Source organism: Saccopteryx bilineata, chromosome X (assembly GCF_036850765.1).
Source record: "Saccopteryx bilineata isolate mSacBil1 chromosome X, mSacBil1_pri_phased_curated, whole genome shotgun sequence".
Lineage (NCBI taxonomy): Eukaryota > Metazoa > Chordata > Mammalia > Chiroptera > Emballonuridae > Saccopteryx > Saccopteryx bilineata.
In genome coordinates this window covers 139,024,714-139,048,881 of record NC_089502.1, presented here as the reverse complement: position 1 = coordinate 139,048,881, position 24,168 = coordinate 139,024,714, and the positions used below count along the sequence as shown (strand labels likewise).

At 37.6% G+C, this 24,168-nt stretch overlaps 1 protein-coding gene across 2 annotated transcripts in view; it reads left to right on the top strand.

The window, feature by feature from the left end:
• The window catches only part of FRMPD4 (FERM and PDZ domain containing 4), a 525,749-nt gene that overhangs the window by 330,453 nt on the left and 171,128 nt on the right, over positions 1 to 24,168 (top strand). The window lies entirely within an intron of this gene.

The following is a 24,168-nucleotide window of genomic DNA, read 5'->3' as shown; positions in this document are numbered from 1 at the left end:
TAGTGGGCGAGAGATCTCTTCCTAAGCCCCAGAAGTGGGTGTCCGTGTTGCCCCACAGAGAGGCAGGGTCAGAGGCCTTTCTGTGGGCCGAAAGCAGAATCTCTGGGCAGCCCCAGCGCCCTGGGAAAGCCGCGCACGGGAGGGAGCGAGAACTAATTCCAACGGTGGAAATTTTCCGTGCTGGTGAGGGTTTCACTCAGGGAAACGCGGCCGGCCTCATATCCTGGTTTGCGCGCACAGATAGGTAGTGAGCGATTCCTCCGAGTGCCTCGGCAGGGCGCGCCCGTGTTACCGCACAGAGGGGCAGAGTCAGGGGCCTTTGTGTGGGCAAAAGCGGAATCTCGGGCCGCCCCAGCACCTTGCAAAAGCCGCGCATGGGGACGGAGCGAGAGCGAATTCTAGCGCTGCAAATTTCCATGCGGTTGGGGGTTTCACTCAGAGCGTGAGACTACTGGCCGGATATCCTGGTCTGCGCGCACAGATAGTGAATGAGAGTTTCCTCCAAGCACCCCGGAAGTGGGTGCCCGCCTGTGTTACCGGACAGAGTGGCAGAGCCAGAGGTCTTTGAGTGGGCGGAAAGCCCGCCTGATTATGCTAGCAGCTCTGACTGACTGAGCCTTACCCAGAGCCCTGTGCTGAGTGGAAATAGAGTGGGGAGTTGCCAGCTCTTTGAACCTCTTACTATCCAGGCAGAGGCAGCAACAACCCCATAGCTGGATTATCAGGCTACTAATTGAGGAAGGAAAGACTAGGAGAAAGGCTCCAGGAACACGGACTCTCTCACTGTCGGAGCCTATGAAAGCTAATGAGCCTTGACTCCCAACGAGACTAAAGCACAATACATGACATTGCCATAGAGACTTATCAACTGCAAACCTCTACCTGAGCGTGCCAAAGGGGCAGAACCTGGGGTACAGAGTCACCGACCAGGAAGAGGGAGAGAAAAGAAAAAACAAGAAGATAACCTCTCAAAATCAAGAATAATCTGCAGACTTTATAACCTATCCCATTTTATTATATTTGTTCGTTTGTTTCTCTTATCTTCATTCTTGATACTTTTTTTCCTCCTCCAATTTGGCCGATTAACTCTCTGCCGGTCTTACTCTCTCCTCTCCTTGAACTACACTACCCATAAGTGTTACATCTCCCATTATCTTTTTTCTCCTCTTCCTTTCTCTCTATGAGGGTTGCACTCCAAAACCCTTAACTCTCTCTCTCTCCTTTCTTTTTTCTTCTTTTACTGGTTCCCTCTTTTTTTCTCTCTCTCTCTTTCTTTTCTCCCTCTATATTAGTTTCTTCCTTTCTCCTTTACATCTCCTCTCATTCAAACCTCAATAACAAACAAATTATCTTATCTGGGACTCAAACTTATGTTTGTGGCATTTTGGGGGGTTTTTACTTCACCTTTTTAACTCACTAGCAGTGCTCCCATCCCTGGCTCTCCATTTTATCTAGTTCTTGTTCCACTAAATACAATAGTATTTTTTTAATTTGTCCCCCCATTTTTCTGTTCTCTTATTCATCTCATCATAACTCTTAGACAACACCAACACCTAAAAGCAAATCATTTTATTCTTGACCCAAATTTTTTCCTTATTTGCTTTTTGTGGGTCCATACCGCCCCCCTTTTTTTTTTCTTTTTTTTTCTTTTTTTTTTTTTGCCCCTTTATTACTTTTCCCCAATTCAGGACCTCCATCACAGGCATTGTTTGTTATAATTCACAGTTCACCACAAGATTTTCTCAAGAAAAAGGGGAGAGGAGAGGAAAAAAGGAGGGGGGGAATAATTTCCTTTTTTAAAAATTATTATTTTATTTTTCTTTATTTCATTATTAATTTTTTTAAAAAAAAACAACTCTTTTTGATTTTTTATTTTTTTTAACTTTTTATTCTTTATTAAATCTCATTAATACTATCAACAAAACCACCCTCAGATGCCATTAAGGAAGAGAAAATCGAATATCATGGATACAAAAGAAAGAGAGGTAACACAGCTAGATGAGGAAAAATCTATGGAGAAAAAATTTAATATATTGGAAACCTTGGAGCTAAATGACAGAGAATTCAAGATAGAAATCCTAAAAATCCTCTGAGATATACAAGAAAACACAGAAAGGCAATTTAGGGAGCTCAGAAAACAACTCAATGAACATAAAGAATATATGTCCAAAGAAATTGAAACTATAAAAACAAATCAAACAGAGATGAAAAACTCAATTCACGAGCTGAAAAACGAAGTAACAAGCTTAGCTAATAGAACAGGTCAGATAGAAGAGAGGATTAGTGAAATAGAAGACAAGCAACTTGAGGCACAACAGAGAGAAGAAGAAAGAGACTCAAAAATTAAAAAAAATGAGATAGCCCTACAAGAATTATCTGACTCCATCAAAAAGAATAACATAAGAATAATAGGTATATCAGAGGGAGAAGAGAGAGAAAATGGAATGGAGAACATACTCAAACAAATAATAGATGAGAACTTCCCAAGCCTGTGGAAAGAACTAAAGCCTCAAATTCAAGAAGCAAACAGAACACCGAGTTTTCTTAACCCCAACAAACCTACTCCAAGGCATATCATAATGAAATTGACACAAACAAACAGCAAAGAAAAAATTCTCAAGGCAGCCAGGGAAAAGAAGAATACAACATATAAAGGAAGGCCCATTAGATTATCATCAGATTTCTCAGCAGAAACTCTACAAGCTAGAAGAGAGTGGACCCCAATATTTAAAGTCCTGAAAGAGAGAAACTTTCAGCCACGAATACTATACCCATCAAAGCTATCCTTCAAATATGAAGGAGAAATAAAAACATTCACAGATACAGAAAAGATGAGGGAATTTATCATCAGAAAACCCCCACTCCAGGAATTACTAAAGGGGGTTCTCCAATCAGATACAAAGAACAAAAAAAAAACCAGAGCCACAAATAAAAGCTCCAGGAAGAACACAATAAAACCAAATTTAAACTGTGACAACAACAAAAAGAAAGAGGGGGAGAAGATGGAGATTAACAGTAGCAAAGGACGATGGAGTGCAAAAGTACTCACAAAATAGTTTGCTACAATGAACAGGGTAGGGACACTTTTCATTACTCAAAGGTAACCACCATTGAAAAAACCACCACAGAAGCACATGAGATAAAAAAGATAGCAACAGAGGAAAGATGTATGGAATACAACCAAATAAAAACAAAAGATAGAAAAACGAAAGAGAAGGATCAAACAAGACACAAAACTAACAGAAAGCAAGATATAAAATGGCAATAGGGAACTCACAAGTATCAATAATTACACTAAATGTAAACGGATTAAACTCACCAATAAAAAGGCACAGAATAGCAGAATGGATTAAAAAAGAAAATCCAACTATATGCTGCCTACAGGAAACTCATCTAAGTAACAAGGATAAAAACAAATTCAAAGTGAAAGGCTGGAAAACAATACTCCAAGCAAATAACATCCAAAAAAAAGCAGGTGTAGCAATACTCATATCGGATAATGCTGACTACAAGACAGGAAAAGTACTCAGAGATAAAAATGGCCATTTCATAATGGCTAAGGGGACACTGAATCAAGAAGACATAACAATTCTTAATATATATGCACCAAACCAAGGAGCACCAAAAAGTGACTGAGTATACATTTTTCTCCAGTGTACATGGATCATTCTCAAGAATTGACCATATGTTGGGCCACAAAAACAACATCAGCAAATTCAGAAAAATTGAAGTTGTACCAAGCATATTTTCTGATCATAAAGCCTTGAAACTTGAATTCAACTGCAAAAAAGAGGAAAAAAATCCCACAAAAATGTGGAAACTAAACAACATACTTTTAAAAAATGAATGGGTCAAAGAAGAAATAAGTGCAGAGATCAAAAGATTTATACAGACTAATGAAAATGACAATACGACATATCAGAATCTATGGGATGCAGCAAAAGCAGTGATAAGAGGGAAATTCATATCACTTCAGGCATATATGAACAAATAAGAGAGAGCCCAAGTGAACCACTTAACTTCCCACCTTAAGGAACTAGAAAAAGAAGAACAAAGACAACCCAAAAGCAGCCGAAGAAAGGAGATAATAAAAATCAGAGCAGAAATAAATGAATTAGAGAACAGAAAAACTATAGAAAAAATTAATAGAACAAGGAGCTGGTTCTTTGAAAAGATCAATAAAATTGACAAACCCTTGGCAAGACTTACCAAGGAAAAAAGAGAAAGAACTCATATAAACAAAATCCAAAATGAAAGAGGAGAAATCACCATGGACACCGTAGATATACAAAGAATTATTGTAGAATACTATGAAAAACTTTATGCCACTAAATTCAACAACCTAGAAGAAATGGATAAATTCTTAGAACAATACAACCTTCCTAGACTGAGTCAAGAAGAAGCAGAAAGCCTAAACAGACCTATCAGTAGAGAAGAAATAGAAAAAACCATTAAAAACCTCCCCAAAAATAAAAGTCCAGGCCCTGACGGCTATACCAGCGAATTTTATCAAACATTCAAAGAAGACTTGGTTCCTATTCTACTCAAAGTCTTCCAAAAAATTGAAGAAGAAGCAATACTTCCAAACACATTTTATGAGGCCAACATAACCCTCATACCAAAACCAGGCAAGGATGGCACAAAAAAAGAAAACTACAGACCAATATCTCTAATGAATACAGATGCTAAAATATTAAACAAAATACTAGCAAATCGAATACAACAACATATTAAAAAAATAATACATCATGATCAAGTGGGATTCATCCCAGAATCTCAAGGATGGTTCAACATACGTAAAACGGTTAACGTAATACACCATATCAACAAAACAAAGAACAAAAACCACATGATCTTATCAATAGATGCAGAAAAGGCTTTCGATAAAATACAACACAATTTTATGTTTAAGACTCTCAACAAAATGGGTATAGAAGGAAAATATCTCAACATGATAAAGGCCATATATGATAAACCATCAGCTAACATCATATTAAATGGCACTAAACTGAAGGCTTTCCCCCTTAAATCAGGAACAAGACAGGGTTGTCCACTCTCTCCACTCTTATTTAATGTGGTACTAGAGGTTCTCGCCACAGCAATCAGACAAGACAAAGAAATAAAAGGCATCCATATCGGAAAAGAAGAAGTAAAGGTATCACTTTTTGCAGATGATATGATCCTATACATCGAAAACCCCAAAGAATCCACAAAAAGACTACTAGAAACAATAAGCCAATACAGTAAGGTCGCAGGATACAAAATTAACATTCAGAAGTCAATAGCCTTTCTATATGCCAACAATGAAACAACTGAGAAGGAACTCAAAAGAATAATCCCCTTCACGATTGCAACAAAAAAAATAAAATACTTAGGAATAAACATAACAAAGAATGTAAAGGACTTATATAATGAAAACTATAAACCATTGTTAAGGGAAATTGAAAAAGATATAATGAGATGGAAGAATATACCTTGTTCTTGGCTAGGAACAATAAATATAATCAAGATGGCTATATTACCCAAAGCAATATACAAATTCAATGCAATTCCCATCAAACTTCCAATGACGTTTTTTAAAGAAATAGAGCAAAAAATCATCAGATTTATATGGAACTATAAAAAACCCCGAATAGCCAAAGCAATCCTAAAGAAAAAGAATGAAGCTGGGGGCATTACAATACCTGACTTCAAACTCTATTATAGGGCCACGACAATCAAAACAGCATGGTATTGGCAGAAAAATAGACACTCAGACCAATGGAACAGAATAGAAAGTCCAGAAATAAAACCACATATATATAGTCAAATAATTTTTGATAAAGGGGCCAACAACACACAATGGAGAAAAGAAAGCCTCTTCAATAAATGGTGCTGGGAAAACTGGAAAGCCACATGCAAAAGAATGAAACTGGACTACAGTTTGTCCCCCTGTACTAAAATTAACTCAAAATGGATCAAAGATCTAAACATAAGACCTGAAACAATTAAGTACATAGAAGAAGACATAGGTACTCAACTCATGGACCTGGGTTTTAAAGAGCATTTTATGAATTTGACTCCAATGGCAAGAGAAGTGAAGGCAAAAATTAATGAATGGGACTACATCAGACTAAGAAGTTTTTGCTCAGCAAGAGAAACTGATAACAAAATAAACAGAAAGCCAACTAAATGGGAAATGATATTTTCAAACAACAGCTCAGATAAGGGCCTAATATCCAAAATATACAAAGAACTCATAAAACTCAACAACAAACAAACAAACAATCCAATAAAAAAATGGGAAGAGGATATGAACAGACACTTCTCCCAGGAAGAGATACAAATGGCCAACAGATATATGAAAAGATGCTCATCTTCTTTAGCTATTAGAGAAATGCAAATCAAAACAGCAATGAGATACCACCTCACACCTGTTCGATTAGCTATTATTAGCAAGACAGGTAATAGCAAATGTTGGAGAGGCTGTGGAGAAAAAGGAACCCTCATACACTGTTGGTGGGAATGTAAAGTAGTACAACCATTATGGAAGAAAGTATGGTGGTTCCTCAAAAAACTGAAAATAGAACTACCTTATGACCCAGCAATCCCTCTACTGGGTATATACCCCAAAAACTCAGAAACATTGATACGTAAAGACACTTGCAGTCCCATGTTTATTGCAGCATTGTTCACAGTGGCCAGGACATGGAAACAACCAAAAAGCCCGTCAATAGATGACTGGATAAAGAAGATGTGGCACATATACACTATGGAATACTACTCAGCCATAAGAAATGATGACATCGGAACATTTACAGCAAAATGGTGGGATCTAGATAACATGATACGAAGCGAAATAAGTAAATCAGAAAAAACCAGGAACTGTATTATTCCATACGTAGGTGGGACATAAAAGTGAAACTAAGAGACATTGATAAGAGTGTGGTGGTTACGGGGGGGAGGGGGGAATGGGAGAGGGAAAGGGGGAGGGGGAGGGACACAAAAAAAACAAGATAGAAGGTGACAGAGGACAATCTGACTTTGGGTGACGGGTATGCATCATAATTGAACGACAAGATACCCTGGTCTTATTATCTTTGAATATATGTATCCTGATTTATTGATGTCACCCCATTAAAAACATAAAATTATTTAATAAAAAAAAAAAAAAAAAGAAATGAGATGTGGAAGCTTCCACTTTATTCTCCAGTATAGACTTAGCCCAGCTTGGGAAGAGTTTAGCTATTTCAATTTGCCAGTCAATTCTGTGGTCATGTGAAATGTGTTTTTGGCTCATCTAGCTCCAGAAAAGAATAATCCAAAAAGATACAGTTTGTGTGTCCCACCCCCTTTTCACTAATCACAGCAGAAGACAATCAAGTCAATGTGACAGGATTCTGTCACCATAGAAATTAGAAATGGCAAAGCCTTACCTCATCCTTATATGTGAGCCTCAAAGTTTTCCCTCTAGGCTCTGCCTAAACCTAGTGTCTTGAAGACAGAAGCAGCAGCAGCTGATTATCTTCAAATGTTATTTGGTAGTTCTAGGGCTATTCTTCATGGTGATTTTTACCCAAAGATTTTATAAGAAATCTTACTGTTATTCTGTGGATAAGTCCCTGGATCTGTTTCTCTGTGATGATTGAGCTTGATTTTTTCCTTCTTGAAAAAGATTTTTTAAATTTAAAAGTCAAGAAGAGTTAAGTAGTAAAGATGGATGTGGATATTTTAGAGCCTGTGAATTTTCTTTGCTGAAAAAATAACGGCTGGTAGTTCATTTTCTTTAGAGTATGTTTTTTAAGTGTCATGAAGCATGAAGGGTTGGTACAGCCCAGGTTGATAACGTGATTCTGATATGGGCCCTCATTATGGGTTTGGGGTTTTTCCCCTATGAAAGAAAAGCTAGAAAAGGCTGCCTCAGTTCAGGCATTAGCATGTTGTTTCCCTCTGTCTGGAAAGGGGACTTGTGTATGAGAGGTTCAGAGGAAATTGATGGCTGTATAATTTTCTATACTGATAAATTATTATAAGCCCCACAGCTGTCAGTGAAGGCCCGGCTGGCAGACTGCTGAGTGACACTGTGGAAAGACACAGCTGTTGGCTGGAGAGTGGTATCCTGTCCATGTTTGTGAGATTAAAACTACTCATATGAGTGGAAAATTTTAGGGGCTTACACTATTTGACATGTGTGTTTTTTAAAGGCATCAAGAAGGAATTGATTAATTTTGAACTTTATTTTATGAAAGTATATTTATACTTTGCTCTTACGTTACCCTTAGTTAAACATTTTTTCCCTTAAATTTAAAAGTGAGCATCCCTTTTCTGCTTGTGAGGTGTGCTTTCTAACCCCAGGCGTACTTTGAATGACACCAATACATGGCTGTTATCAGAATGATTCTTCCTGGTTGCCTTCTTCCTATCACACACAGTCCCCAGAATGATTGTACTTTTTATCCAAGTCTAGAAAAGTTCACCATTCTCAACTGTGCTTGCTACTTAGGTATAAACTGTTTTCTGTTATCTCATTTATTGGTTCTATTTTTTCTCTCTTTTCCTCACATTGAAATCTTTACTCTTCTTTTCTGCCTCCTAATGTATTATCTTCTGCTTTGGGTCCCCTTTTAACTTGATTTTAGAATGTAAATGAACAGAGTTATCTGTAGTGAGCCCTGCAGAATGGGGAGCTGGTGGCGAGAGCCAAAGGGAGAGGAGTCACAGAGGAAGCCCAGAGCCCCTCTTAGGGGTTGGGAGCCACCGGGGGAATTAGGCCATTAGGCCGGGACATCAGTTTCACAGGTGGCAGAAGTCCCCAGTCCCGTCTGGCCAGGGCATTCAGTAGCTGCAAGACCCTTAGATAAAAAGCGCTTACCTCCCTGGGCATTTGTTTTCTCATTTGTAATTTTTTCATATTTGAAGCAGATGTCAGTTGCCTACTCTCCCAAGTCTACATTTTTAATACACATCCAACAATGGACAAATGTCTCTGAGAGATTACACAAGTTGTTAGCCTTTGTTTGTGGTGATAAAATGCAGAAAATCTTTATGAAAATTAAGAGTGGAACTCATACAGGAAATAAGAGAGATCTGTTTGGGGTGGGTTGCTCTGTTATTTTGTGAGGTTTTAAATATCCAGAGTTAAGAACTGGCATAATATTAGAGAAGAGGCAGTTTTCCTCTCTTTTTGTGGTTTTGAAGAAGAATTCTTAAATAAAATAGTAGATCACTATGAAATGTACACACAATGAGTTCTGCATAAAGTACAAATAATTGCCTAATGGCAGGAACAAATACCATTTAGTTAAATGAGTTCCTTAGGATCTGAGTATCCAGTCAAAAGGACAAAGGTACATTATAATTTTGGAACTGGAGGAACAATGTAAGTGTAATAGTGTCATTACACAAAATGGAAGGTATTATGTTGTGTGAACGTAAAAACTGCCAAGCTGAACATTAGGGGCTGTTTATCCCCTTCATTGGGGCAGATTTGTTTTCTTTCCAATCTGACAGAGCTCCTAGCCACCGAGTTAATAATCTCTGCTCCCAGTTGGAAGGTTAGTGTGCAAAGTTGATGGGAGGACTTTGAACAGGAAAGCTTAGAAATGACACCATCATTCCAGATATAACTTGGCATGTGACACACAGCGCTATGTGCTAAGCAGAATTCTCTTGTATCAGAGGCCGTTTCATTTTCCTGTGCATTTCTTCTTGAAACTTTGCTGGTTTCTTTAACCTGGCCATCACCTAGGTCAAGTCTCTGAAGGAGTTGGCTTATGTGTCTAGCAGGCCCAAGTCTCTGAAGGGATTGTAATTATCTGCAGTGCCTTGGGCCACTGGATGACAGCAGGGTTGGGACGGGCACATTTGGGTACAGCTGTAGGCACCAAGTTAGCTGGTGCACAGAGTGGCTCTTTCTTCTCCTGATCTTTTATGTAGCCCCTAGGGATGTACGTGAAATGGGTCACCAAGTCCATTCGGAATCACAGGGACAAGCAACCTGTGCAAAAGAGAGGCACCTGGATGACCAGGTTTCAGTCCCAGCCTGTAATTGAAATACTAGCTTGGGGCTGCCTACCACCTTGTGATTCTTTTGAGTGGCCTTTGGATCTCTTCCTTCTGGATTGAGCCAACCCTTGCAGAGAGCAATTTTGATGTCATCGCCTAAAGCTGGAGCACAGGCAGGACATTCTGGCCTATGCCAAAGGCCAAGTAGGGGGTGAAGGTGTTGCTGCCAAGTAAATTGGCTGAACTGAAAAGGACATGGAATCACCTTTGTGGCAGGTGTCTTTTCATTATTGTCTGCACTACTGCATTTGAGAAGAGGGCTGGTGACAGAGTGCTTTACTGTGGCCTACCAGGGGGTGTGAAGCAGCAACTCCCTGCCAAGCCCTTGTCCTCTAGCTCCTCTCAAAGCTTGAATAATACCTCGTTATGAATAGTCAATTTCTGGGCAAGAGCCTCTTCAGTTGCAGAGATGATGAGAGATGGCAGCACTTACTTTGCCAGTGGACACTGATCAGTCTGAATCAAGAGAAGCCATGCCACATAGTTATTGCGTGGACTGTGCCACTCAGCTGTTCCTGGAGCACAGGTTTGGTGATAGCAGTTCAAATTGGGAAGGCTATGAGTGACTCTCAAACAAGACGGTTTTGATCTTACTGGGTACTGCTGAGTATGCAAGGCTGCATACATAATTTTCAGGCCTCACTGAAAAATAAAAATGCAAGCTCCATTTTCCTTCTTATTCTCCTTCTATTTCCAAGTGAGAGGAGAGGATTTAGAGAGAAAGACTCCTGCATGAGCCCTGACCGGGATCTACCCAGAAAGCTCACCAGGGGGTGATGCTCTGCCCATCTGAGGCATTGCTCCATTGAAACTGGAGTCAATCTAGCGCCTGAGGCAGAGACCATGGAGCCATCCTCAGTGTTTCAGGCCAACTTGTTCCAATCACGCCATGGCTTCAAGGGAGGGGGGGAGAAAAAGAGAGAGAGAGAGAAAGAAGCAAGAGGGTAAGGGGTGGAGAAGCAGATGGGTGCTTCTCCTGTGTGCCCTGGCCAGGAATCGAACCTGGGACATCCACATGCCGGGCCGACGCTCTACCACTGAACCAACTGGCCAGGGCTTGAAATTTTAAAAATTATTTTTCATGTGGCTTCTTAGTAAAGGCCTATGAAAAAATGAGTACCTCTAAGCATTGACTCCCTTAGAAAGCAATCCCCATGGCCTCTCAAGCAGTTTTCTCACCAAAAGATTGAGACTCTTTTCCTCCTGCCTCCAGCCCTTAATTCTGTAGGCCAGTAACTTTTCTCTGTAAAAAAAATCACACAGTAAATATTTTAGGGTATGAAGGCAATATGAACTCTGTTGCAACTTAACACAATACAATTCTGCCATTGTAGTATAAACACAGCAATAAGAAATATGTGAGCAAATGGACATGATTGTGTTTCAATAACATTTTAATTTTTAAAAATAGACTAAAAGCCCAATTTGATCCATGGTTTGCCAAACTCTGTTCTAGAGCATTATGCTTGTGACCCTATTTTCATATTTTTAATTCAGTAACAGAAAAATTTTCAAAACCCTTCCATGATATTGGGAGCTGTCATTTTTTTTTAATATATGAAAGAAACTAGGGCAAACATTGGAAAAAGTGACTTTTCTAGGTTTGCACCATGAGTCATGCAAGGAGCTAAAAATGGACCCCAGAACCCAATTTTTTCCTACTTGTTGCCAGAAAGTTCTATGATGTAGTTACTGTCAAGAAGCAGTTCTTGCAAAGCTCTGACATCCATGACCTACCTCTAGAGCAGTGGTCCCCAACCTTTTTTGGGCCACAGAGTGGTTTAATGTCAGAAAATATTTTCACGGACTGGCCTTTAGGGTGGGATGGATAAATGTATCACGTGACCGAGACAAGCATCAAGAGTGAGTCTTAGATGGATGTAACAGAAGGAATCTGATAATTTTTTAAAAATAAAACATTGTTCAGACTTAAATATAAATAAAATGGAAATAATGTAAGTTATTTATTCTTTCTCTGCAGTCCGGTACCAAATGGCCCACGGACCAGTACTGGTCCACGGCCCGGGGGTTGGGGACCACTGCTCAATAGGATATTCTAAGAATAATATTATCAAAAATTTTCTAAAGAAGTAGAACTTTTAACATAAAAGTGTCATGAGTCCCCCTCTTCCTTGTTGTGTGTGCTTGGGGTGAAAAGGTCTGCTGATGACAGGATTGGTAGTCTCTCCCTCCCTCTAATGATCAACTTTATGGGAGGGGGTGGACGGACAGGAAATGATAGCAACATAAAACCCAATCACAATGGAATGCCTAATGCAAGAGCAAATAATTATTAAGGAGGCGAAAATTACATAGCAACTTGCTCTTACTAATAGTCTACAGAGAAACAGCCCCATTGTTCTGTCAAAAAGTTAATTGTCGATAGTGTTTTAAAAAAAAATCTGCTCATTAGCCTTGTGGAAATGTATAAATCTCTCATGTAAAAGTGCCCAGTTCATGTGTGGTGATGCTTCGTTCTAGGCTCTTCTCTTGGCTGCCATGACACCATCCCCCTTCTTTTGCTTCAAATACTCTGGCGCTCCTTCTCATGTCTCCTCAGCTGGTTCTTCTTTTTTCAGCTCAACACTTAAACTTCAGTTTCCCACATTATCAAGCATACATTTCTACTTAGAATCCTTAACAAAGAAACAGAGTTCTTAAATTTGCATATGGTAATAGCATTTGGTTTAGGTCCAGATATTGCTAGCAACTTATAACTGTTCTAATACAGGAGATAAAAGAAATCAACAAGAATTAGTTTGCGCTGCGTAGAGTGTTGTCTGGGCAATGGCAGGTGATTAATACATATTTGTTGAGTAAATATTTAGAGATATTTATGTATGAGTACATCCATCCATCTATTCATACATAAATACATCTAAATATGGATGGATGACTAGACTTTTTTCTAAAGCATTATATTCAATAAGTTGCTAGTATAGATGCTGCTGATACATAAGCCAGTAAGTGAAAATTATCTCTCCTTAACTTGCTGATGTAGAAATTTCACTACAAGTACTTGGACACATAGATAAAGCCTATATCTTCTAATAAGTCTTTGAAAGTTCATTAAGGCCTTATCACTGATTCATGTCTTATGTGACTGTTTATAAGATCTACAAAATTCAGGATGTAATAAAGGTATCTTTCTGAGATAGTGTGATTGCAGTGTATCCCAGTAACAAGTGTGATAGAATCATAAAGCACAGGAATTAGAGAGTAAGAACACTTCAGCTAGGAGCTTAGCTCTTCTTCATACTAGCTATATAATGGTGAGTAATCATTTGGACACCATGCTCCTCACCTTTCTCATTATAAAAAAAATTATCAACCAATTTAGCTTAAAGAATGAGAAGAAACCATTGGCTTTTGTACCTAAAAAGTAAGTGGTAGAACAGTTATAGCAAAGGGAAGCCTAAAGACACATGACATCTAAATGGGATGTGATGTTCTAGATGACATACTGGAACAGACATAGGACATTAGTTAATACCTAAGGGTATTTGAATAAAATATGGACTTTAGTTACTAAAAATATATCAATACTGATTTATTAATTATGACAAATGTACCATGCTAAAGTAAAATGTTAACAATAGGAGAGTCTGGCCTGTGGTGGCACAGTGGATAGAGCGTTGACCTGGAATGCTGAGGTCACCAATTTGAAAACCTGGGATTACCTGGTCAAGACACATGCAATAAGCAAACAATAAAAATTAAGTGAAGCAACTATACTTCTCCCATACCTGTAAAATCAATAAATAAAATCTTAAAACAAGACAATAGGGGTGCTAGGTGACTAATACACAGGAACTCTCTGTGCTCTTTATAATTGTTTTGTAATTCTAAAACTATTCCAAAATAAGTTATTATGTAAAATATACACAGAATAAAGCGACACCAGCATGATAGTGGTCTAGGAAGCTTTAGACCCCACTCTCCCACAGAGAAATTAAGTTAATACATGGACCAATATACCTTTGTGAAAATTCTAGAGAACAAAATGAGAAATTACAGCACTGAAACCAATGTAACACTAAGAAGGAATTCCAGCAAAAGAGGTATGAAAATTTTGGTTGTTCTGTATCTGATCATGGTCTTCCCTCTTGTCTGACCTAGCATGGTGCAAGCAGGAGGAAACCTGCCACACTGTGGATTTTTCCAGGTTAGAAAGAAAACAGTGGATCATGCATCCAATGTTCTGACTAGTCTAATAAACTAATGTCTGTCTTATCTGATCTGGAGTGCTGACAGACTGATGGCCTGGTTCACAAGCTGCTGAAAACAGACTTTCTCACCATAACATGTGAGAGCCACAGTTCCACAGTCATATTACAGGGCAGACGAGAGATTAGGAGCTTCTGAAGAGCAGGAATAAGCTGCTTAATGAGTTTAAAATGACAAAAGCATATGAACAAGCCCAGAGAAGACACATCTTCTGAAAAGCTTTGAGAGGTTCTAGAATCTTTGGCTGTGCTGATCTGTAAATGTTTTCCCTGAACAAAACCAACCTATAAAGACTTGAAGAGATTTTATTTTCAAATGTCAAGTCTCAACACCAAAAAAAAAAAAAAAATGTGTCAAAGACACCAGGAAATGTGGCCTATTCAAATTAGAAATATAAAATTCCAGAGACCGGCTTTAAAGATACACAGATCAATGAGCATACCTTTATATTTTTCAAGTCAAAATAACTGTCATAAAAATGCTCAGTGAACTAAAAGGGAATGCAGATAGACACCTAATAAAAATCAGGAAGGCAATACATGAACATAATAAGAATATCAATAAAGAGATAGAAACTACAAAGAATTACCAAACAAATTCTCGAGCTTGAAAATATACATATAATAATTCAACTGAAAACATCACTAGAAAAGTTCAACATCTGAACTGATTCAGGCAAAAGAAAATAAATCAATAACCTTGAAGGCTGGCCATTTGAAATCTGGGAGTCAGGAAAAAAAGAAGGAAGAAAAATGAAGAAAGCTTAAGTTAGGACTCTGGGACACTGACAAGTAACAGCATATACATGAGGAGTCCCAGAAGGAGAATAGGAAGACAAAGGGGAAGAGAGATTATTTGAAGAAATAATGTCTGAAAACTTCCCAAATTTTAGGAAAAAAATAGACATAATAATTCAAGAGTTCAAATAACTCCAACCATGAAAAATCCAAAGAGACCCACACTAAGGCACATTATAACCACATTGTTAGCAGCTAAAGGCAAAGAGAAAATCGTAAAAGCAGTAAGAGAAAACAACTCATCACAATTCAGCAAATTTCTCAGCAGAAGCATTGCATGCTAGAAGGAGTGGGAAGATAAAGTCAAACTGCTAAATAAAAATCTCAGCCAAAAATACTGTATCCAGCAAAACTGCCCTTCAAAATTTAAAGAGAAATTTAGACTTTCTAAGATAAACAAATGCTGAGAAATTCATTATTTCTAGACCTGCTTTGCAAGAATACTACAAGGAGTCCTTCAAGGTGAAAGGAATAGATGCTAGAGTAACACAAAAACAAATGAATTATAAAGTTCTCCAGGAAAGATAAATGCATGGACAAATATAGAAACCTGTATTAATATAATTTTGGTGCATAAATTCACTTTTAATTCCTTATTGAGTTTAATTAATAAAACAAAATGATTATTAATATGTTAATGCACATGCAATATATAAAGATGTAATTGGTGACATCAATAATATGAAGAGGAAGTGGAGTGTTATAAGAATAGCTTCTGTTTGCAATAAAAATTATTATGTGTTTAAAATAGAATGTGACCATTTAATATATTTTATATACAATTGTAACCAGAAAGAAAATATCTATAGGATATAAAGGAATAGAAATGAGAAGAGACTCAAAGCATGTCACTACAAAAAAAAAATATCAATGGAACACAAAGGAAGGTGTTAAGGAGAAAAAGAGAGACAAAAACTACCATTTAAGCAGCAATATTAAGTCCATATCAATAGTTACTTTAAATGCAACTAGATTAAACTCCCCAACCAAAGGACAGAGAGTAAATAATTTGAAAATCACACACAGAATCCAACTATCTGCTGTCTACAAGAAACTCACTTTCAATCTAAGGATAAACATAGGCTGAAAGAGAAAGGATAGAAAAATTCAATGCAGATGATTCCAAAAGGGAGAGAGGGGGTTATACTAATATTAGACAAAATATATGTTAAGTCAAAAACTTACAATAGTAAAGTACATTATATAAAGATAAAAGGGACAATTTACCAAAGAGATATAGCTATAAATATGTATACTCCAAATATGAAAACTGGAGAGGGCTACTAAACATTTAAAGCATATTTAACATCAAACCTTCTCAAACTCTTCCAAAAAATTAAAGAGAATATAATGCTTCCAAGCAAATTCTATGAAGCCACTATTTCCCTGTTACCAAAGCCAGACAAAGACATCAAGAGGACAGAAAAATTATAGACAAAGATTAGCAAATTAAATTCAAAAGCATTATACACCATGACCAAGTAGGATTTATTCCTTGAATGCTAGGTGCAAGAATGGTTCAACATACAGAAATCAATCACTATAATGTACCACATTCATTGAAAGAAATATTAAAACTATATGATTATCTAAATTGATGCAGAAAATGTATTTGACAAGATTTAACACTCTTTCATGCTAAAAATACTCAACAAACACTCATCAAACTCAGAATAGAAGGAATCTACTTTAACATTATAGAAGTCCATAGCTAACATCATACTCAACGATGAAAGACGGAAAGCTTTTCCTCTAAGCTCTGGAACAAGATAATGATACCCACTCTTACCACTTCTATTCAACATAGTATTAGAAATCCTAACCAGGGCAATTAAGCAATAAAAAGAAATAGAAGACATCTAAATTGAAAGGAAAGAAAAAAGTTATCCCTGTTTGCAGATGACATGATTTCATGTGGAGAAAACACTAAAGATTCCACACCAAAATGAACCAAACCAAGGAGGCAAAAGACTATTATTACATTGAAAACTACACTTTAAAATGATTACAATTGTAAATTTTATGTGTGCTTTTTACAATTTTTAAAGTGCATAAAGTATCAAGACCAGCTTCAGAAGAGGTTTAAAGAGCATCTTAGAGTCAATCAGAGCTCTGCTCTAATTCTCTGGTCTCTTTCTCTGTACTGTCTTCCTCCTTAAGTTTCGTTTCTCACAACTGAAGCCCCTACTATCTCAAACTCACTGTCCAGAAGAATGAAATAAGCTATGTCCCAGACTTCTCAGAATCAGCCCCTGAGTTTTCACTGATAGGACTGATGGAGACCACACCCCCATACCGGAAGCAATCACAATGGGTGGGGGTGATGGATGGTACTGATTGGAATCAATCCTACCAACACCATTTGGGAGAGAGTTGGTTTCCAAATGGACACAGGGGTCAGCAATCTTTTTCTATAAAGGGCCATATAAGTAAACATTTTAGGCTTTGTGGGTCATACAGTTTCCCTTGCAACTACTACACTTTTCAATTGTAACATGAGAGCAGCCATAGACATTAAACAAATTAGCATGGCTGTTTCCAATAAAACTTTACAGACAGAAAATTTAAATTTTATATAATTTTCATGTATCATGAAATATTATACTTATTTTGATTTTAAAAAACATTTTTAAAAATGTAAAATCATCCCATATACTGTGGTTTGCAGATCCCTGTTTAAGATAAATCTTTCCAGATGCTTTTTAACTCATTGATTATTTTTCATCATAATTTTACCTGGGTCACCTTCATTTCTCCTTTCTGTGGTACCTGTAACTAGATTATCCTCAGCTTAAAATCCACAACCTTTCTTGAAATAACACAGTTGTTTCTAACTTGCAATGTGGCATTTGGAAGGTCATACAATCTCTTTTCCTTTTCCCATGTGTACTGAATTGTCACGATACTTTGGTTGCCATACAACACTTGAGAAATGCAGGACAGTATACTGTTAAATATTAAAGATAATGATTCTTCCTCTCCACTATTATTAGAAATTGAAGACATGTCTTCAACTCTGCAGGTATGATTTATATAGAGTTAGGTTAAAACTGTCATGTTGCTAAGCAATTGTTCTCCTATTTTTGTTCACCTTTAGCAGTGCTTTTTTTTTCTAGCTTAAATATTTAGTAGACTAGAACTATCTTCAGAATGATACATTTCTTCAAGGCTTTATTTTTCAGCCATTGGTCAGAGTGCCATTATGTAAATGATCCGAGGAAGTATTCAAAATGTGGATTTAAAGATCCTCAGGACCAGAGGGTGACCCTGAGAAGAGGGGAATGGGAGATAGAGCTGAACAGTAGGGAGTGGAAGAAGGACTGAGTCATGGAAACTTTTAAATTCCTACAAGAAGAGGAATTGGCTGGAACTCTGGAAGAAGACAAAAAGAGAACAGGCTTAGGAGAAAGTAAAAATCATTGGAATAGCATGGACATATAGGAGGGGAATGATCAGTTTGGAAACTAAAATGGCCAATTGTGGGGTGATTTGGACAAATGTATGTTGGTGGCCTTTTAATTGTGATTCAAATACACTTAGCTCGTGTAATAACTATTTTGTTGCTGTTCACTGTTTGTTTGTAACTGTCTACTTCTAAAAAAATAGTCTGAGCCTCAACTAGCCCGTGATTGCTTCAGGTGTAGGGGTGTGACCTCCACCAGTCCAATCAGTTAGAATTCAAGGGTTAATTCTAAGAATGCTGGGACACAGTTTATTCCTCTCTTCTGGACAGTGAGTGTGAGGATGGTAAGGGCTGGATTACAAAAACCCGCTTTGGGCTATTGTGTACCAGCCAGTAGCATTTTTGCTATGTTTCAAGTGTTTCAAGGCTCTGTGAGAGGGCTAGATTTCAATGTCCATTTGGCTCTTTGATGAGGCCTCCTGCACAACCACTTGCAAAGGCCTGGCTCTGAGGTGGTTCATGACCAAAGACACTTGACTTGATGGCAATGCACTTGAATAGCCATTACCCAGATAAAGTTTTCAAACAAGACCAAAGGGCCATTTTGGGGAGAAGGATATGAAGGCCCATGTGGAATTCACTTGCATGGACACCATTGTATATATCAAAATAACGGACTCTTCTGTCTAGCTTTTCACAAAACTAAATTGTCCTAATACTGATAGATTAAAATTATAAACCCTAGAATTTTATTATAACACTTGCTTTAATGGCAGTATTTCCAAATACCTAGCCTATAATTCCCTCCTTTTTATACTCTCTTGTGCTACCAAATGAGGCACAGTCAAGGTTAAGGAAGGAGAGTTAGCTTTGGTTCTCCTTCTAAGTGGTTCTGTGTTGCTTTTGTCTTTATCTGTTTTCTCTAGAGACTTTGTTGTTAGTTCTTTTCCTCTCTTTTATTTTCTAAATTGGTGAACTACCATGTGGCAAACTGCTGACATAGCTTTGGGCTTTAAGCATGTCTTTTAATAGCAGCCCCTTCCAAAAATATCTTACTGCCTGATCCCATTTTAATGTTTCGTTTATAATGTGTTAATGACCAGGAAACCAACTGATGGGCCTCATGGGCTCTCATGAAACAAACAAGCCTGAAGTTTAGTGCTCAGGTTGTGTAGTATCTCCTTGAGCTGCTGAAACATTCTTGCTTTAAATTACCCATGCTCTTATCACACTTGATTGTAGTGTTCCATATGATTGCATTTATAGGACAGTGACCTTCAAATTATGTTGTGCAGGAATATTTTTATTACCTTTGGAATAAAAGATAAGGTGCAGAAAAGTCTGGTGTTTACCAGTGAAAGCTCTGGATCTGGACTGCCTGGAGTTGAATCTTTTATATCTCTTCCCAGTGCCATGTTCTAGGTATGTACATATCCAGAAATAGTGTTCTGTATGGTATCTTGGCATCCCTTAGCCTAGTCAAGTTGGCACAAATGAACAGAGCTATAGGGAAGAATGAACAACAATGCATTATTGTAGAAGACTACAATACCCCACATTCAACAGTAAATGGATCATTTAGACAGAGGATTGATGGGAAACAATGGACTTGAATGACATTGAGCCAGGTGGACCTAGAAGACATGTAAAGAATGTTTTCATTCAGCAGCATACAAGTACTTGTTCTTCTTGAAGCATTTCCTTAGATGAATCATATGTTGGGCTGTGGAACAAGTCTTGACAAATTTGGGAAAATTGAAATTATGTCAAATGTCTTTTTTTTAACAACAATGGCATGAAATCAATAGCGTGAGGGAAATGGGAGGATTCACAAATGAGAGGAAAGTGTATAGTATGCTCCTGGACAGTCAATAAGTCAGGAAGGAAATCAAGACAGAGATTAGAGAGTATTTTGAGACAGGCAGGAATGGAAACACAACATATCAGAACTTGTATATAGTAAGGGCAGTTCTAAAAGCCAAGTTTATAGTGATAAGTGCCTATGTTAGGTAAAAAGAAAGGTTTCAAATAGACAACTTAACTTTGTACCACAAGGAACTAGAAGAAGAACAATGGTCTGGGCCCAAAGTTGGCAGAGGAAAGGAAATAATAAAAGTTAGAACAGAAATGAATGAAATAAAGACTAGAGAGACAATAAAGAGAGTTGACGTGGCTGGGAGTTGGTGTTGTAAAAGGATGGACAAAATTGACAAACATTTACCTATACTGACCAATAAAAAAGAAAGAGGACTTCAATTAATAAAAATTATAAGTGAAAGATGGGACATTGCAGCTAATGCCACACAGGTGCAGAGGATTACAAGAGACTACTATTAAAATTTCTGTGCCAGGCCCTGGCAGGTTGGCTCAGCGGTAGAGCATCGGCCTGGCATGCAGGGGACCCAGGATCGATTCCCGGCCAGGGCACACAGGAGAAGTGCCCATTTGCTTCTCCACCCCCCTCCTCCTTCCTCTCTGTCTCTCTCTTCCCCTCCCGCAGCCAAGGCTCCATTGGAGCAAAGATGGCCCGGGCGCTGGGGATGGCTCCTTGGCCTCTGCCCCAGGTGCTAGAGTGGCTCTGGTCTTGGCAGAGCATTGCCCCCTGGTGGGCAGAGCGTGGCCCCTGGTGGGTGTGCTGGGTGGATCCCGGTCGGGTGCATGCGGGAGTCTGTCTGACTGTCTCTCCCGGTTTCCAGCTTCAGAAAAATACAAAAAAAAATTCTGTGCCAAAAAAGTGGATGACCTAGAAGAGATAGATGGATTGCTGGAAATGTAGAGCCTGCCAAGGAAATGTGAAGAAATAGAAAATCTAAACAGACCAATAATGAGTAATGGGACTGAAGAAGTAGAAAAGCTTGGGACCACATGGTTTCTTGGGTGAATTCTACCAAACATTTAAAGAACTAATGCCAATCTTTCTCAAATTCTTCCCCCAAAAAAGTGAAAAGAAGGGAATACTTCCAAACTTTTTATGTGGCCAGCATTACTCTCATACCAAAACCAGACAAGGACACTCCAAGCAAAGAAAACTATAGACCAATATCCCTGAGGAACATATATGCAAAAATCTTCAACAAAATACTGGTAAATCTTATTCAATAGCACATCAAGGAACAAAGTCAATATACAAAACTCAGTTGCATTTATATATACTAACAATGAACTATCTAAAAAAGAAATTAAGAAAAAAATCCCATGTAAGCATCTTAAAAAGATCACACACCATGAACAAGTAGGATTTTCCCCTGGATACAAGGATAGTTCAACATATAAAAGCAATAAACATGATACATCATGTTAACAGAATGAAAGATAAAAACCATATGATCATCTCAATTGATGGAGAAAAGCACTTGAGATTTTCAACATCCTTGCATGATAAAAATTCTCAGCTTATTAAGTATAGGAACAATGTTCCTCAATATAATAAAGGTTAGGAGAAACCCACAGCTAACCTCATACTCAGTGGTGAAAATCTGAAAGATTTCCTCTACAATCAGGAACAAGACAAGGGTCCCCGTTCTCACCACTCCTGTTCTACATAGTACTACTGGAAAGTCTAGCCAGAGCAATTAAGCAAGAAAAAGAAATAAAAAGAAAGGAGGAAGTAAACTTGTCACTGTTTGCAGATGACAAGATCTTCTATATAGATATCCCTAAAGATTCCATAAAAGGACTGTTAGAATAAATGAATTCAGTAGTTAAAAAAATTTAAAATCAGCCTGACCTGTGGTGGCGCAGTGGATAAAGCATTGACCTGGAAATGCTGAGGTCGCCGGTTCGAAACCCTGGGCTTGCCTGGTCAAGGCACATATGGGAGTTGATGCTTCCAGCTCCTCCCCCCTTCTCTCTCTCTGTCTCTCCTCTCTCTCCCTCTCTGTCTCTCTCTCCTCTCTAAAAATGAATAAATAAAATTAAATTAAATTAAAAATTAAAATCAATATACAAAAGCAGTTGCATTTCTGTACACTTCCAATGAACTATCTAAACAAGAAATTATGAATACAATCCCACTTTGTAATAGCATCGAAAGAACTTAAGAATACATTTAATGAAGTAGTTAAACAATTTATACAGTCTAAACTATAAGACCTGATTAAAGAAATTGAGGAAAACACAAATAAATAGGAAGGTATCTCTTTTTCATTGACTGGGAGAATTCTGTTGTTAAAATGCCCATACTACCCAAAGCGACCTACAGATTCAATGCAATCTTTATCACAATTCTTATGACATTTCTTACAGAAATAGAATAAAACTACTCTAAAATTGGTATGAAACTACAAAAGATCCTAGTACAGTCTTGAGAAAGAAGAACAAAGCTAGAGAGAGGCATCACACTTCCTGATTTCAAACTACATTATAAAGTTATAATTATGAAAACAGTATGGTAGTGGCATAAAAACAGACACTTAAAGCAATGGAACAGAATGAAAAGTCCAGAAGTAATCCCAAGTATATATAGTCAACTAATCTTTGATAGGGTATTAAAGGAAAAGATAGGGAATAAGATAGTCTCTTCAACAAATGATGTTGGGAAAACTGGACCCATAACATTTTTAAAAGACAACACGGGGGAAAAACTCCTTGACATTGGTCTTGACAATAATTTCTTGGATGTAAGACCAAAAGCACAGGCAACAATGGAAAATGTATGCAGGTTTCTCAAAAAATTAAAAATAGAACACCATGTGACTCAGAATGCCACTTCTGGGTATATATCAACAAAAAAGGAATCAGACTTTTCAAGACATATCTACACTCCCATGCTCATTTCAATATCATGCACAGTAGCCGAGACATGAAAACAACCTAAATATCCATCAACAGATGAAGGAATAAAGAATGTGTTGTGTATATATATGCAATGAAATATTTAGCTACAATAAAGAAGGAAATTCTGACATTTTCAGCAACATAGATAAAACTGAAGGATATTATTCTAAGTAAAATAAGCCAGACAGAGAAAGACAAATGCTGTATGATCTCACTGTGTGATGATCATGGAGAATCTAGAAAAGTCAAACTCATAAAAATAGAAATAGAATAATGTTGCATGGCGATGAGAGAAATGGGAAAATGAGAGATATGGTCAAAGTTTACAAACTTTCGGTTATATAGTGAATAAGTTCTGGGGATCTAATATGGTTTTGCTTATTCTGGACATATCATAGAAATGGAATCATACAATACGTGGTCTATTGTGACTGGCTTCTTTCACTTAGCATAATGTCTTTCAGTTTCATTCATACTGTAGTGTGTAGCAGTACTTCATTTCTTTTTATGGCTCAATACCACTCAATTGTATGGGTATACCACATTTTGTTTATCTCTGTCAGATGATAGACATTTAAGTTGTTTCCACTGCTTGAACACGTATGTAAAAATCTTTGCATGTGAACATATAAATTTATTTCTCTTGGGTAGATACCTAGGGATGGAACTGCTGGATCATATAGTAACTGTGTTTAACTTTTAAAGAAACTGACAGCTGTTTTCCATTTTACATTCACACCAGAAATGTACGCTTGTTCCAATTTCTCCACATCATCACCAACACTTGTGATTATCTGTCTTTTGATTATAGCCATCCTAGTGAGTGTGCAGTGCTACCTCATTGTGGTTTTGATTTGAAATTCCCCGATGGCAAATTATATTGAAGATCTTTCCATATGCTTTCTGACCATCTGTATATCT